Raw genomic sequence first — 12,636 nt, forward strand, 5'->3', positions numbered from 1 at the left:
TCTCAAGTACAAATGTAATGAAAAATAGAATGAATACAACAGCTCTTAATCAGAACCTAGAAGAACAAATACTAAATATTTGAACTAAAAGTGCAACAACACAGTTCAGAGGTTCAGAGCTTTGTATGAGGAATTCAGAGTTTGTTCGTGCGAGATAATAATCCTTGATACCGATTACAACTGATTCCTTTAGTATATATATGACAAGAAAAGAGTCATTGCAAAGATGACCGTTGAAGTAGATAACCTTTTGTCTTCAAGCAGCCTGTCTTGATGCAGTTTGGTTGTATCTAAAACTGAGTAAGAGTTTCAGGTACTTTGACTACTGCAGAGAAGACTTTCCTTATTCAGCTAACACAACTGATGACCCACGTTCTCAAAAGAGGACAGACAAAAGGAGAGTAGCTGTTCTGATCAGGCTTGAAAGGTCCTTTTCTTCATTGGTAGAAGAGTTGACTTGCAACAGAGAATCTTTACAAACTTCAAGAAGATCATCAGAGATTGTTGAAGCTTAGACCTTAAGAAGTTCTGAAGACTTCATCGTCTGAAGATTACAACTTCTGAGTCTCACAATCTTCTGAACACTTGCAAACTTCTGAACTCCTTATCTTCTGATCTTCAATCAGAGTTTAATTGAGTCTAAGTCCTGCACACTTAAATTAAATTTTTAGTCCTTCCAATTGTTTATTAATACTTTGTTATCATCAAAACCTTAATAGATTTAGGGGCAAACATTTTTAAATCAATTTTGTTCCAACAATCTCCCCCTTTTTGATGATGACAAACATAAGTATTAATTGACAATTGTTGTTAAATTAACTTATCATGTTTCTCTTAGGTTTATGAGGTTTGCAAGCTCCCCCTAAGATTGATACTCCTTAAAGCCTAAACTTTAAGTTTTATCCATGATATTTTAATTTAGTATAAGATTAAGATAATTTGGAATAAAACAAATTTCATATCTTTCTTCAGAGTGAGAGGTTTGCAAGCTCTCCCCCTAAGTCTCATAAGGCTAAGTTAAAATTGCACTCTTAACTTATCCTTACTTATGAAATTTATTTCAGTTTCAACTTACTTAGTCTCCACATTGAAATACGTAAAACAACTTAAAAGAACCAACGTTTAACTTAACGGATAAAAGCGTGAGCGTGGTTTCAGCTTTGAAACTTATCACTTATCAATTAATGCGTAACCTACTCCCCCTTTTGTCATTATCAAAAAGTAAAAAAAAATGTAGATAACCAAGACAGTCAAAGAAGAAGAGTGGTTGTTACAAAGGTGAATTTATTTCAAAAACGAAAAACAACGCGCTAAAAAGGTTTATAAAAGGTAAACGAGTGAACACACATTCTACAAAAAAAATAGAAACAAAGATAAACAGAAGAATTAAGAAGAATGAGAAGATTTAGTTCACGTATTGCAGAGGTTCATAGAAAGAAAGAAGAAGAAGAACGCGAAAAAGATGAAAAAGATAAAGAAGACAACAAGAAACCACAAGATGCTGAAATTATAATCATTTCATCAGACTCGGAAGCTGAAGAAAATGAAGATGATGCTGACTACGTTGAGTTCTTGGCTGGCTATGTTCCAGAAGAAGAACAGGAAGAAGAAGAAGAGCAGAACCCAGAGCCTATAGAAATTTCATCAGAGGATGCTGAGGAGAAATCTGAGATTTCTTCTGAGTATTATCCATCTGACTAGGATTAGGTCGTCTTGTTCTTTTTACCAATGTACTCATTGTTGTCAGATCAGCAATAAAAAAAAATTTCGTTTAAATTCACCTTGTGTTTTTATGTTCTTGTTAATCGTAAAAAAAAACTTAAACCTCACACAAAAAATATCAAACAGAAGAAAATTAAAAAAGTGAAAATTCAAAATAAGATTGTTCAGACGAATTTAAAAACACAAACAGAACATCATAAGCAATTAATAATGTGCATAGAATCCTAAGGTTTTTGGAGAAAGGCTAAGAGCTGGTCAAATTTATCGTTCAGAGAACCCACGTTGGAAACTAGACCATCCACCTTAGATTCCAAATTGAGTTGAGCTGTCCTTTGCCTTTCCAAACCTTCTTGTTGTTCCCTCAGAGCTTCTTGAAGAATCTGCAGCTGATCTTCAACCAAAGGTGCCTTGCCTTTATCAGAGGAGGGTTCACCATCCTCTGGATAATCAATCATCAGAATATCAGCATCTGGAGCATCCTCTTGGTTCAGCTCAGGAATTTCTTCAGCAAGTCTTGCAGCAGCTTCAGCCAGACGTTCATTCTCAATCCTTTGATCCTCAAGACTCTTGAAAAGCTTGGAATCCACCCAGCACTCCTTAAAGGCAGTCATACGCCTTGCAGTAGCAGAAATAGCAGCCAGCTTAGCACGCTCATTCTCTTCATGGCTATACTCAGTCAATCTTTTCAAGCTAGCCCTTGCTAAGCTTTCCTTCATCAGACGCACCACTTCCAAATCCCGGTGTCCAATAACAGTCTTGATCTCATCACCCATTGCATCCAGAGCATTGCAGATTTTAGCCTTAATTAGTGACACCTCCATATCCACATCAGAGGGACACACCAAGAACCTGTCCTGAATGTGTGATAACCTAAGTAAATCATCATAAAGCTGATTGGAGAGGTTACCAAAAGGGTCAGAGGATGAGGGTGAGATAATGGCAATAGTAGAGTGTTTTGTTGATTCATTAGCAGGGTTGTTAATGATGACAACATCTGCCTCTGAAGGTTTAGGGGCACAAGTGTGAATACGTGCAGGAGAAGCATGCTCAGCACTTGGATTAGGATTGGGTTCAGGAGTTGATTCAGAAGATGTGTGGTCAGATGTTGATTCAGGATATATGTGTTCAGATGAAGGTTCAAGAGATATGTGGTCAGAGGTTGGTTCAGGGGATTTTTCAGGAGAGGGTTGTTTTGTAGGAGAGGCTTGATTAGAGGTAGGATTATCTGGTTGAGGTTCAGATGATGGAATGTCAGGTGATTTGGATTTAGTAGGTGATGAAGATTTGTGGGTTTCATGAGTAAGAGGTTGATTATTGAGGGGGTCAGGGCTAAGATGTTTTTCTAGTTCTGAGAGGGGGTTATCAGAGGTTGAAATGTTGGGAAGGATAGTTCTAAGAGGTTTGGTAAACCCTATTCCAATTTCAGCTTCGTTAAAGATGTACTTAGGAGACTTACCTTTGTAATCAGGAGCTTGTTTCTGATGCATCCTAGTACTCAGAGTTTCCTCATCAGACTGAGTTTCTGAATCAGACTGAGTTTCAGAAGAGTCACTTTCTTTACTTTCCTCTTCATCAACAACAATAGGCTCCTTTGATGATGTTGCAGCAGCTTTTCCAGAAATAGCTTCATGTTTCCTTTTCGTTCTTTGCTCAACAATAGTTTCTTCTACTTTAACCTTCTTCTGAGCAAGTAGATCAGGTTTTTCTTGTTCAGCTTTCCTCTTAGGTTTCCTCTTAGGATTGTACATGTTTACAGGAGCTGGAGGAACCATACTCCTATCAACAGTATACCCTTCTTTTCTAAGAACTTCCAGATAATCTTGAATGATGTGCTCAGCATCCATTTCAGAGATTACTGGATATCCATCCACATACAGGCGATCTTCAAGACGAGCTGTAAACTCTTGTGGAGGTTGAACCAATTTTGATGAAATAAGACGCATCTTGGTTAGAAAACTTGCATTCAGAATTTCAGGAGTAAACTTCTTTTCCACAAGTTCTGGATGGAACTTCTTCAGATTATGAACAACATGACCTTGATAAAGAAGATCTGAAAGTAATCTTGGATAAACGATAGTTGTTTTCCTCTGAGATTTGCTTGAGAAGATTGCTTCACAGATCCTCTCAAAGAAGTATTCTCCCAGATTCACCTTCGTTCCTTTCAAAAGGAAGTAGATCAGATGACGATGAGTCCAGGAGATTGTATCAGTACCACCAACTCTTGGACTGATAGCAGCTAGTATGATCTTGAATAGCACTCTGCAAACATCAGTCAAACCCTTGACTTTACCCTTCAGTTTCAGATCTGTACACATCAGAGCCAGAAGATCATCTCTGTACCTTGTGTCCTTCTCAAAAGCATCTAACTCTATCCCAGAGTTATCCAAACCAAGCAAAGCGTTGAAGTGAATAGGAGAGAAGGCCAGATTCATACCACAGATATTAGACCTAATCTGTTTTCCAGTAAACTCCAGTAAACCCATTTCTTTCCTAGATTTACCTTTTAAACTAGGATCTCTTTCAATAGCAGCACGTTCTTCCTGCTTAGCTTCAAACTTATCAAAGACCTTAGCCTTCATCCAGAATTTCTTCAAGAGATCTGGGTAAATAGGACCATTAAGCATGTCGAAGTACTTATCCCAGCCTTGAGTGGAGAAGTACTGTTTTACATCGAACCCATTCGCCTTTAAGCAATCAAAATCTATCATCTTCTCAGAGAGAAAGGTGAGTTCAGATTCTGGAAGCTCCATTTCGTTCCCAACGATTTGAAGATTTCTGAACATGAACGGAGGAATCTTTGATGAAGAAGAAGACGAAGAACCAGCCATGATGGAGTTTAGGTAAGGGTTAGATCTAACGTGAGAGAAAGAAAAATTTTGTTGGAGGTTTAGAGAGAAAAGAAAGTGTAGGTTGTGAGAGTGAGAAGTGTGCAAGTGTATTGTGAAAGTTTTATTTAAATGCACACAGTTAACACAAAAATGGCAAATTTGGGAAGTTATGCTATTTGACAAAAAGTTGAATACCAAAAGTCATCATTAACCACCCACTACCTGACACACGTAGACCACGTGCAGAAATTTACTCGGTAACTGCTATTTCAATGGACAACTGTTCAATAGTGAATACTAAACGTTTTCCATTTAAATAGTTCAGAGCCTCTGAGATTTTTAAAATAATCTATCAGAGTTAAGTATTTCAGAGCTTGTGTTTCAGATGTTCTGAATCATAAGTTCTGATATACATAACCTCTTACACTTTAATTGCCAAATAAAATTTTTCATTCAGAGATTGAAAACATGTTCAGATGTTTCTTTATAAAATCAAATCTTTCAACAGGTAAGGCTTTAGTAAAAATGTCAGCCCATTGATTTTCAGTATCAACAAACTTAATATCTATTATACCTCTCTGAACATAATCTCTGATAAAATGGTGTTTAATTTCAATATGTTTGGCTCTAGAGTGTAGGATAGGATTTTTAGATAAATGAATGGCTGCAGTGTTATCACAATATAAAGGAATATTGTGACTGCTTACCTGATAATCTTCTAACTGATATTTTAACCAGAGTAGTTGTGTGCAACACTTAGCTGCTGAAATGTATTCTGCTTCTGCTGTAGACAAAGCTATAGTAGTTTGTCTCTTACTAGCCCAGGAAATAAGGTTTTCACCAACAAATTGACAACTGCCACTTGTGGATTTTCTTTCAATTTTATCTCCAGCATAGTCAGCATCACAGAATCCATTTAGCACATAATCATTGGATTTCTTATAGAGAAGTCCAAGATTAGTTGTTCCTTTCAGATACCTAAAGATTCTCTTTACAGCAGTAAGATGAGATTCTCTAGGATCTGACTGGAATCTTGCACATAAGCAAACACTGAATAAAATATCTGGCCTAGAGGCTGTCAGATAGAGTAAGGAACCAATCATACCTCTGTAGACCTTTTGGTCTACTTTTCCTTCATCTTCTGACTTGCTCATGTTGGTAGTTGAATGCATAGGAGTGTTCATTATTTTGCAATCATCCAGGTTGAACTTCTTCAGAAGTTCCTTGGTGTATTTTGATTGATGAACATAAGTTCCTTCCTTCTTCTGATTAATTTGAATTCCTAGAAAGAACTTCAATTCTCCCATCATGCTCATTTCAAATTCATCCTGCATTATCTTAGAAAAATTCTTGCACAAGGAAGCATTAGTTGAACCAAAAATAATATCATCAACATAAATTTGAATGATTAAAATGTCATCTTTGGTTGTTTTTCTAAAGAGTGTGCAGTCAACCTTCCCTTTCTCAAAACCCTTTTCAAGAAGGAAATTACTGAGTCTATCATACCAAGCTCTTGGAGCTTGTTTCAGACCATACAGTGATTTCTTCAATCTGAAAACATGTTCTGGGTTTGAGACATCTTCAAAACCAGGAGGTTGTTTAACATACACTTCTTCAGAAATAAAACCATTTAAGAAAACACTTTTAACATCCATCTGATACAAGGTTATTCCATGATTAACAGCATAAGATAGAAGTAACCTGATTGCTTCAAGTCTAGCAACTGGTGCAAAGGTTTCAGTATAGTCAATCCCCTCTTGCTGACTATAACCTTGTGCAACCAATCTAGCCTTGTTTCTTACCACTTCACCTTGTTCATTCAGCTTGTTTCTGAATACCCATTTTGTTCCAATAATGTTCTTGTGTGAAGGTTTGGGCACTAGAGTCCATACATCATTCCTTTGAAATTGATTCAGCTCTTCTTGCATTGCTACAATCCAAGCATCATCTTTCAGAGCTTCATCAATCTTTGAAGGTTCCATCATAGAGATAAGACCAACTAAAGATTCCTCATTTCTCAGTTGAGATCTTGTCTTCCTTGGACTATCCTTGTTGCCTAAGATCAGTTCCTCTGGATGTGATGATTTGTATTTGAAAGTGTTTCTTGGGGGTTCATCATCTTCAGACTCATCAACAGCAGGTTCAGCAGTTGCTTCAGTTCTTTGTTGTTCAGAGTCTGTAGGAGCTGTCATGTTCAGAGGTTCTTCAGAGAATGGATGTTCTGAGTAGTTTGGAATATCTGAATACTGATCCTCTGATACCTGAAATCTAGAAAACCTTCCACAAGCTCTGACACTTGGTCAGGCTCTTTGTCATCAAACTTGACATGCATAGTTTCTTCCACAGTGTGTGTTTCAGAAATATACAGTCTGTATGCTTTTGAGCGTTCAGAATATCCTATAAAGATACCCTTATAACCTCTAGCATCAAATTTCTTTAGATGGACTTTGTTGTTTAAGATGTAACAAGTACATCCAAACTGATGAAAATAAGAAATGTCAGGCTTTCTTCCCTTGAACAATTCATAAGCCGTTTTGTTCAATTTAGATCTGATATAGATTCTATTTTGAACATAACATGCTGTGTTTACAGCTTCTGCCCATAAAAATTTTGCTACATTAGTTTCATGCATCATGGTTCTGGCCATTTCTTGCAGAGTTCTATTCTTCCTTTCTACAACCCCATTTTGTTGAGGAGTTCTAGGAGAAGAGAATTCATGCAAGATGCCATATTTTTCACAAAAGTTTTCAAAAGGTTCATTTTCAAATTCTCCACCATGATCACTTCTAACTTTTAAAATAGTGTAGCCTTTTTCATTTTGAATTTGTTTGCAGAAACACTAAACTCATCATATGCTTCATCTTTTGTTCTTAGGAATTTTACCCAAGTCCATCTACTGTAGTCATCAACAATCACTAATCCATACTTCTTTCCATTTATAGAGGCAGTGTTAACTGGCCCAAACAGATCAATGTGAAGAAGTTCCAATGGTCTTGAGGTAGAAACAATGCTCTTAGGTTTAAAAGAGGATTTTGTAATTTTTCCTTTTTGACAAGAACCACACAGTGTGTTTGAGTGATATTTGATTTTTGGTAAACCTCTGACAAGGTCAAGCTTGCTAAGCTTAGAGATTAACCTCCAGTTAGCATGGCCTAACCTCTTATGCCAGATCCATTTTTCTTCACTCAAGGTCAAAAGACACATCACTTTTTGTTCATTCAAATCAGAAAGATTAATTTTATAAACATTGTTCTTTCTCAGACCTTTGAATACCATGGAGTTATCAGATTGTTTAGACACAATACATGATTCCTTATTAAAGACAACTACATAACCATTGTCGCAAAATTGACTTATGCTCAATAAGTTATGTTTGAGTCCATCTACTAACCAAACATCATTAATAGATAGGGAAGAATTACCTACTGTACCTGTACCTATTATCTTTCCTTTTTGATTACCTCCAAAGCCAACAGATCCTCCTTCTTTCATAGTCAGCTTAGAAAATAGTTGTTTGTCACCAGTCATATGCCTTGAACATCCACTATCCAGATACCATGAGTGATTCATGATACTTCTTTGAGTGGCAGGCTGTATGAGAAACAACTTTAATCATTGCGGTAGAACTCTTCATCACAGTTAATGATAAAGTCATCCCAGTATTCTTCCTCTTCATTTCTCAAGTTCTGATTGTTAACTTGAGAACTTGTCAGCCATTTGTCTAGGACATAAGCCCTTCTTCCTTTGCATAGGACTTGTTTCCATGCTCTAGGTAGGACATATCCTTTCCTAGTTGGTAAATCTGAATGGTACATTATTTCAGCTTTTGGTACCCATCTTCTGGGTCCACGCTTGTTAGTCCACAAATGCTTACTATGTTGTTTAGTGTTAGAGAAAGATCTTGGTTTGGAATAATAACCTTTTTGAAACCTTTTCTTTGTTTGAGATCTGTTATTATTCCAGGATTTGGATTGTTTATGATTCCAGGGTTTGTATTTATCACCAATCCCATGTTCTGATTGATTATATCTACTGACTCTAGAATCATAAATAATCTGAGTCCTGTACTGCATCTGAGGTTTGGAGTTTGAATTTTTTCTTTTAAAAACTTCTGAGCTTTTAGATTGACTAGCTTCAGGTACTGAAGTTCCTTTGGATCCAGAATTTGAAGTCTCAGATTTTGAAGCTTTCAGAACATCTGAACTAATGTTCTCAGGTTCTGAACAACTTCTATCTTCTGAACTTTTCTTTTCAGATCCTGAGGAACTTGGTTCCTCTGAGCTGTCAGCTTCTAAATCACTCAGATCATCATTCTCATTTTCAACAGTACCAGGATTCTTTCCCTCTTCACTTGGTGGAACAACATAATAAACCCAAGATTTTCCAACCTTTTTGGCAAAGGTCTTCAGCTTTGAATATGTTCTACCATATTCATAGCCAAGTCCTTCTCCTCTATGTCTCAAAACATTATAAATTCTATTAGCAGCTTTGCTCTTCCCAAGGTTGAGATGCACAAACTGTTGAAGAGCTATTTCCTGCTCATCAATAGGTTTGTGACAAACAGCACAACCCTTTTCAAAGTCATTCACTCTATTCAGAGTTTCTTGATATAGACCTTGAAAATGTTCTGCTTGTTCAGTCAGAGTGTTAAGCTTTTCTTGTAAAACTTTTTGTTTACTTAACACTCTGAGATGTTTCTCAATGACCTTGTTAAGTGCAGTTATAAGTTGAGATTTAGAACAGTCAGAAAATACCTCATCTGTCACTTCTGAATCTGATTCTGATTCATCCTCTGAGTCTGCATCTGAGTCGGTTGAAGCCATCAGGGCTAGATTTGCCTCTTCCTCTTCCTCAACTTCTTCCTCAGATGATAGCTCTTCAAAAGTAGCCATCAGACTCTTTTTCAATTTGCTCTTAAATTATTGCTTCTTTGAGCTGTATCTTTTGCTTTTGTCTTTAGCAGACATTTCTGGACAGTCAGCAATAAAGTGTCCTGGCTTCTTACAGTTGAAGCAGTTCTTCTGATCATCCTTTTTGCTGACAAAATTTCTGGAGCTGTTTCCTCTGAAATTTCTTTTGTTAAACCTGTTCCATTGCTGAAACTTGGTGAATAAAGCAAACTCATCTTCACCCATTTCCTCCTCTTGGCCATCTGCAGAAGATTCCTCTTCAAGGTCAAGAAGCTGAGTCTTAAGAGCTTTAGAAGGAGTCCTAGTTGACTGTAAAGCCACAGACTTGGACTTCTTCTTAGCTTCTGAATCAGCATTCAGAACCATCTCATGGCTTCTGAGATTGCTTATCAGAGCCTCAAGACTCAGAGTCTTGAGATTTTGAGCTTCTTCTATTGTAGTGACCTTAGGTCTCCAAGCAATAGGAAGACTTCTCAGAATCTTCTGAACATGGTCATAGGTGGAATAACTCCTCTTAAGAGCTTTAAGACCAGATACAAGGATTTGAAACCTTGTAAACATAGTCTCAATGTTTTCATCTTGTTGCATAGTGAATAGTTCATATTGCCTTATCAAGAGACTAGCCTTAGCCTCTTGAACCTTTTCATTACCATCATAGGTAGCACACATAGAATCAAAGATAGATTTAGCAGTAGACTTGTTTTCTATTCTTACATAATCTTCATGTCTAATAGCACCAACAACAATGTCCTTTACTCTATGATACTTAGTGTAGATTTTTAAGTTAGCTGGTGTGAGTAACTTTCTATGCTCAATGGACAATCTTCCATGTTCATTTAAGTTTTCAAAAGTTACTCCCAGCTCAACCAAATCCCACTACTCATGATCAATAGCAGTAATATTGCTATACAGTCTTTCCTTCCACCACTCAAATAATGATGCATCACCATTGAATATAGGGGCTTTCCTATTGCCACTATGTTCATGTGATTCATTACTCAAGTAGTCAAAACCAAAAGCATTTCTAGGACCACCACCAACACCACTGGCATCACCGGCTTCACCGGTTGTTCTAGTGCTACTATCGTCTCCTCCAGACATAGTGTTCTCACAAGATCTTTACTGTCTCACTGTTAAGTGAAAGTAACAGACCAGTGCTCTAGATACCAATTGAAGGTGTGAAAACACAAGAAGGGGGGTTGAATTGTGTTTTAGTCAAGTTTAAAACTTTTTCAAGTTCTTATCTTAACTTCAACAGCAGCGGATAAATAACACAATAAAACAAGTTAAGAGATAGAGAGAGATCACACAAGCACTTTATACTGGTTCCTCTCACAAAACGAGAGTAGTCCAGTCCCCTTGCACTTCCAAGGGATTTCACTATAATCACACAAGATTACAACTGCTCAAGCACACAAGCAAGAGACTTCACCACAATGCTCAAGCACACAAGCAAGAGACTTCACCACAATGCTCAAGCACACAAGCAAGAGACTTCACCACAATGCTCAAGCACACAAGCAAGAGACTTCTCAAGTACAAATGTAATGAAAAATAGAATGAATACAACAGCTCTTAATCAGAACCTAGAAGAACAAATACTAAATATTTGAACTAAAAGTGCAACAACACAGTTCAGAGGTTCAGAGCTTTGTATGAGGAATTCAGAGTTTGTTCGTGCGAGATAATAATCCTTGATACCGATTACAACTGATTCCTTTAGTATATATATGACAAGAAAAGAGTCGTTGCAAAGATGACCGTTGAAGTAGATAACCTTTTGTCTTCAAGCAGCCTGTCTTGATGCAGTTTGGTTGTATCTAAAACTGAGTAAGAGTTTCAGGTACTTTGACTACTGCAGAGAAGACTTTCCTTATTCAGCTAACACAACTGATGACCCACGTTCTCAAAAGAGGACAGACAAAAGGAGAGTAGCTGTTCTGATCAGGCTTGAAAGGTCCTTTTCTTCATTGGTAGAAGAGTTGACTTGCAACAGAGAATCTTTACAAACTTCAAGAAGATCATTAGAGATTGATGAAGCTTAGACCTTAAGAAGTTCTGAAGACTTCATCGTCTGAAGATTACAACTTCTGAGTCTCACAATCTTCTGAACACTTGCAAACTTCTGAACTCCTTATCTTCTGATCTTCAATCAGAGTTTAATTGAGTCTAAGTCCTGCACACTTAAATTAAATTTTTAGTCCTTCCAATTGTTTATTAATACTTTGTTATCATCAAAACCTTAATAGATTTAGGGGCAAACATTTTTAAATCAATTTTGTTCCAACAGCACCCCAGTAGGAACCCACAAAAAATGATGGTTCAAGGGGCTAGGCTCACCAGGTGTTGTGGGCTGGAGGTGCAGCGGCCTGTAATCCCTCCACTGTTAGGAGTAGGAGGTGTTCGCTGCTCTGTGAAACCAGCCTCACGCTGTACCCTCCTTTCTAAGACCCACAAGACTCGTGCCTTCGCTCAAGTCCCATGGCTCAACTCTCAACTTGGAGCGGGCAGGCCAGCATGGTGCACAAACCAGTCCAACCTGTTAAGACTAAGCCATGTTCCATCACCTTGTTGCCCCCACTCGGGTCACAAGCTGTCGCTACTCAGCTCGGCGAACTTACTAGCATGTCAAGCCTTTATAAACACTTACTTGTGCCATATTCTAGCCGATGTGGGACTTAATGTATCCAAGATGGTGTAGTATTAAATTGGAACATGGTTTCTTAAATGTTGGTTCTCCCCAACTACTTTTGACATGTATTTTTTTAACAATCACTTTTGACATGTTATAACGTTTTAACAAAAAAAAATGTTATCATGGGAGATGAAATATCTTATAAAAAAAATAGGATTTGAAATATGTAAGAATTACGGTTTTAAATCATAATGAAACCTTTTTTGAATTTCTCTCACTCTTATGGTCTCTCACTCTTATGGTCTCTGTTTTAAGAATTACGGTTGTAAGAATTACGGTTTTTAATTCATAAGCTGTAATTGAAAATGATTTCACTTGAATTGAACTAGCAATGGAACAAAAAATGAGAACACTTGGTAGGTAGCATTTAAAAAAACATGCATTCACTATAATTAAGATATTTGTCAAGCATACTGACTAGAAGACGAGCACTAGTATAGAAACACTATAAGCCATCAAGCTGATTATCAAAACAACTTTT

This window comes from Trifolium pratense, linkage group LG3 (genome assembly GCF_020283565.1).
Source record: "Trifolium pratense cultivar HEN17-A07 linkage group LG3, ARS_RC_1.1, whole genome shotgun sequence".
Taxonomy (NCBI): Eukaryota; Viridiplantae; Streptophyta; class Magnoliopsida; order Fabales; family Fabaceae; genus Trifolium; species Trifolium pratense.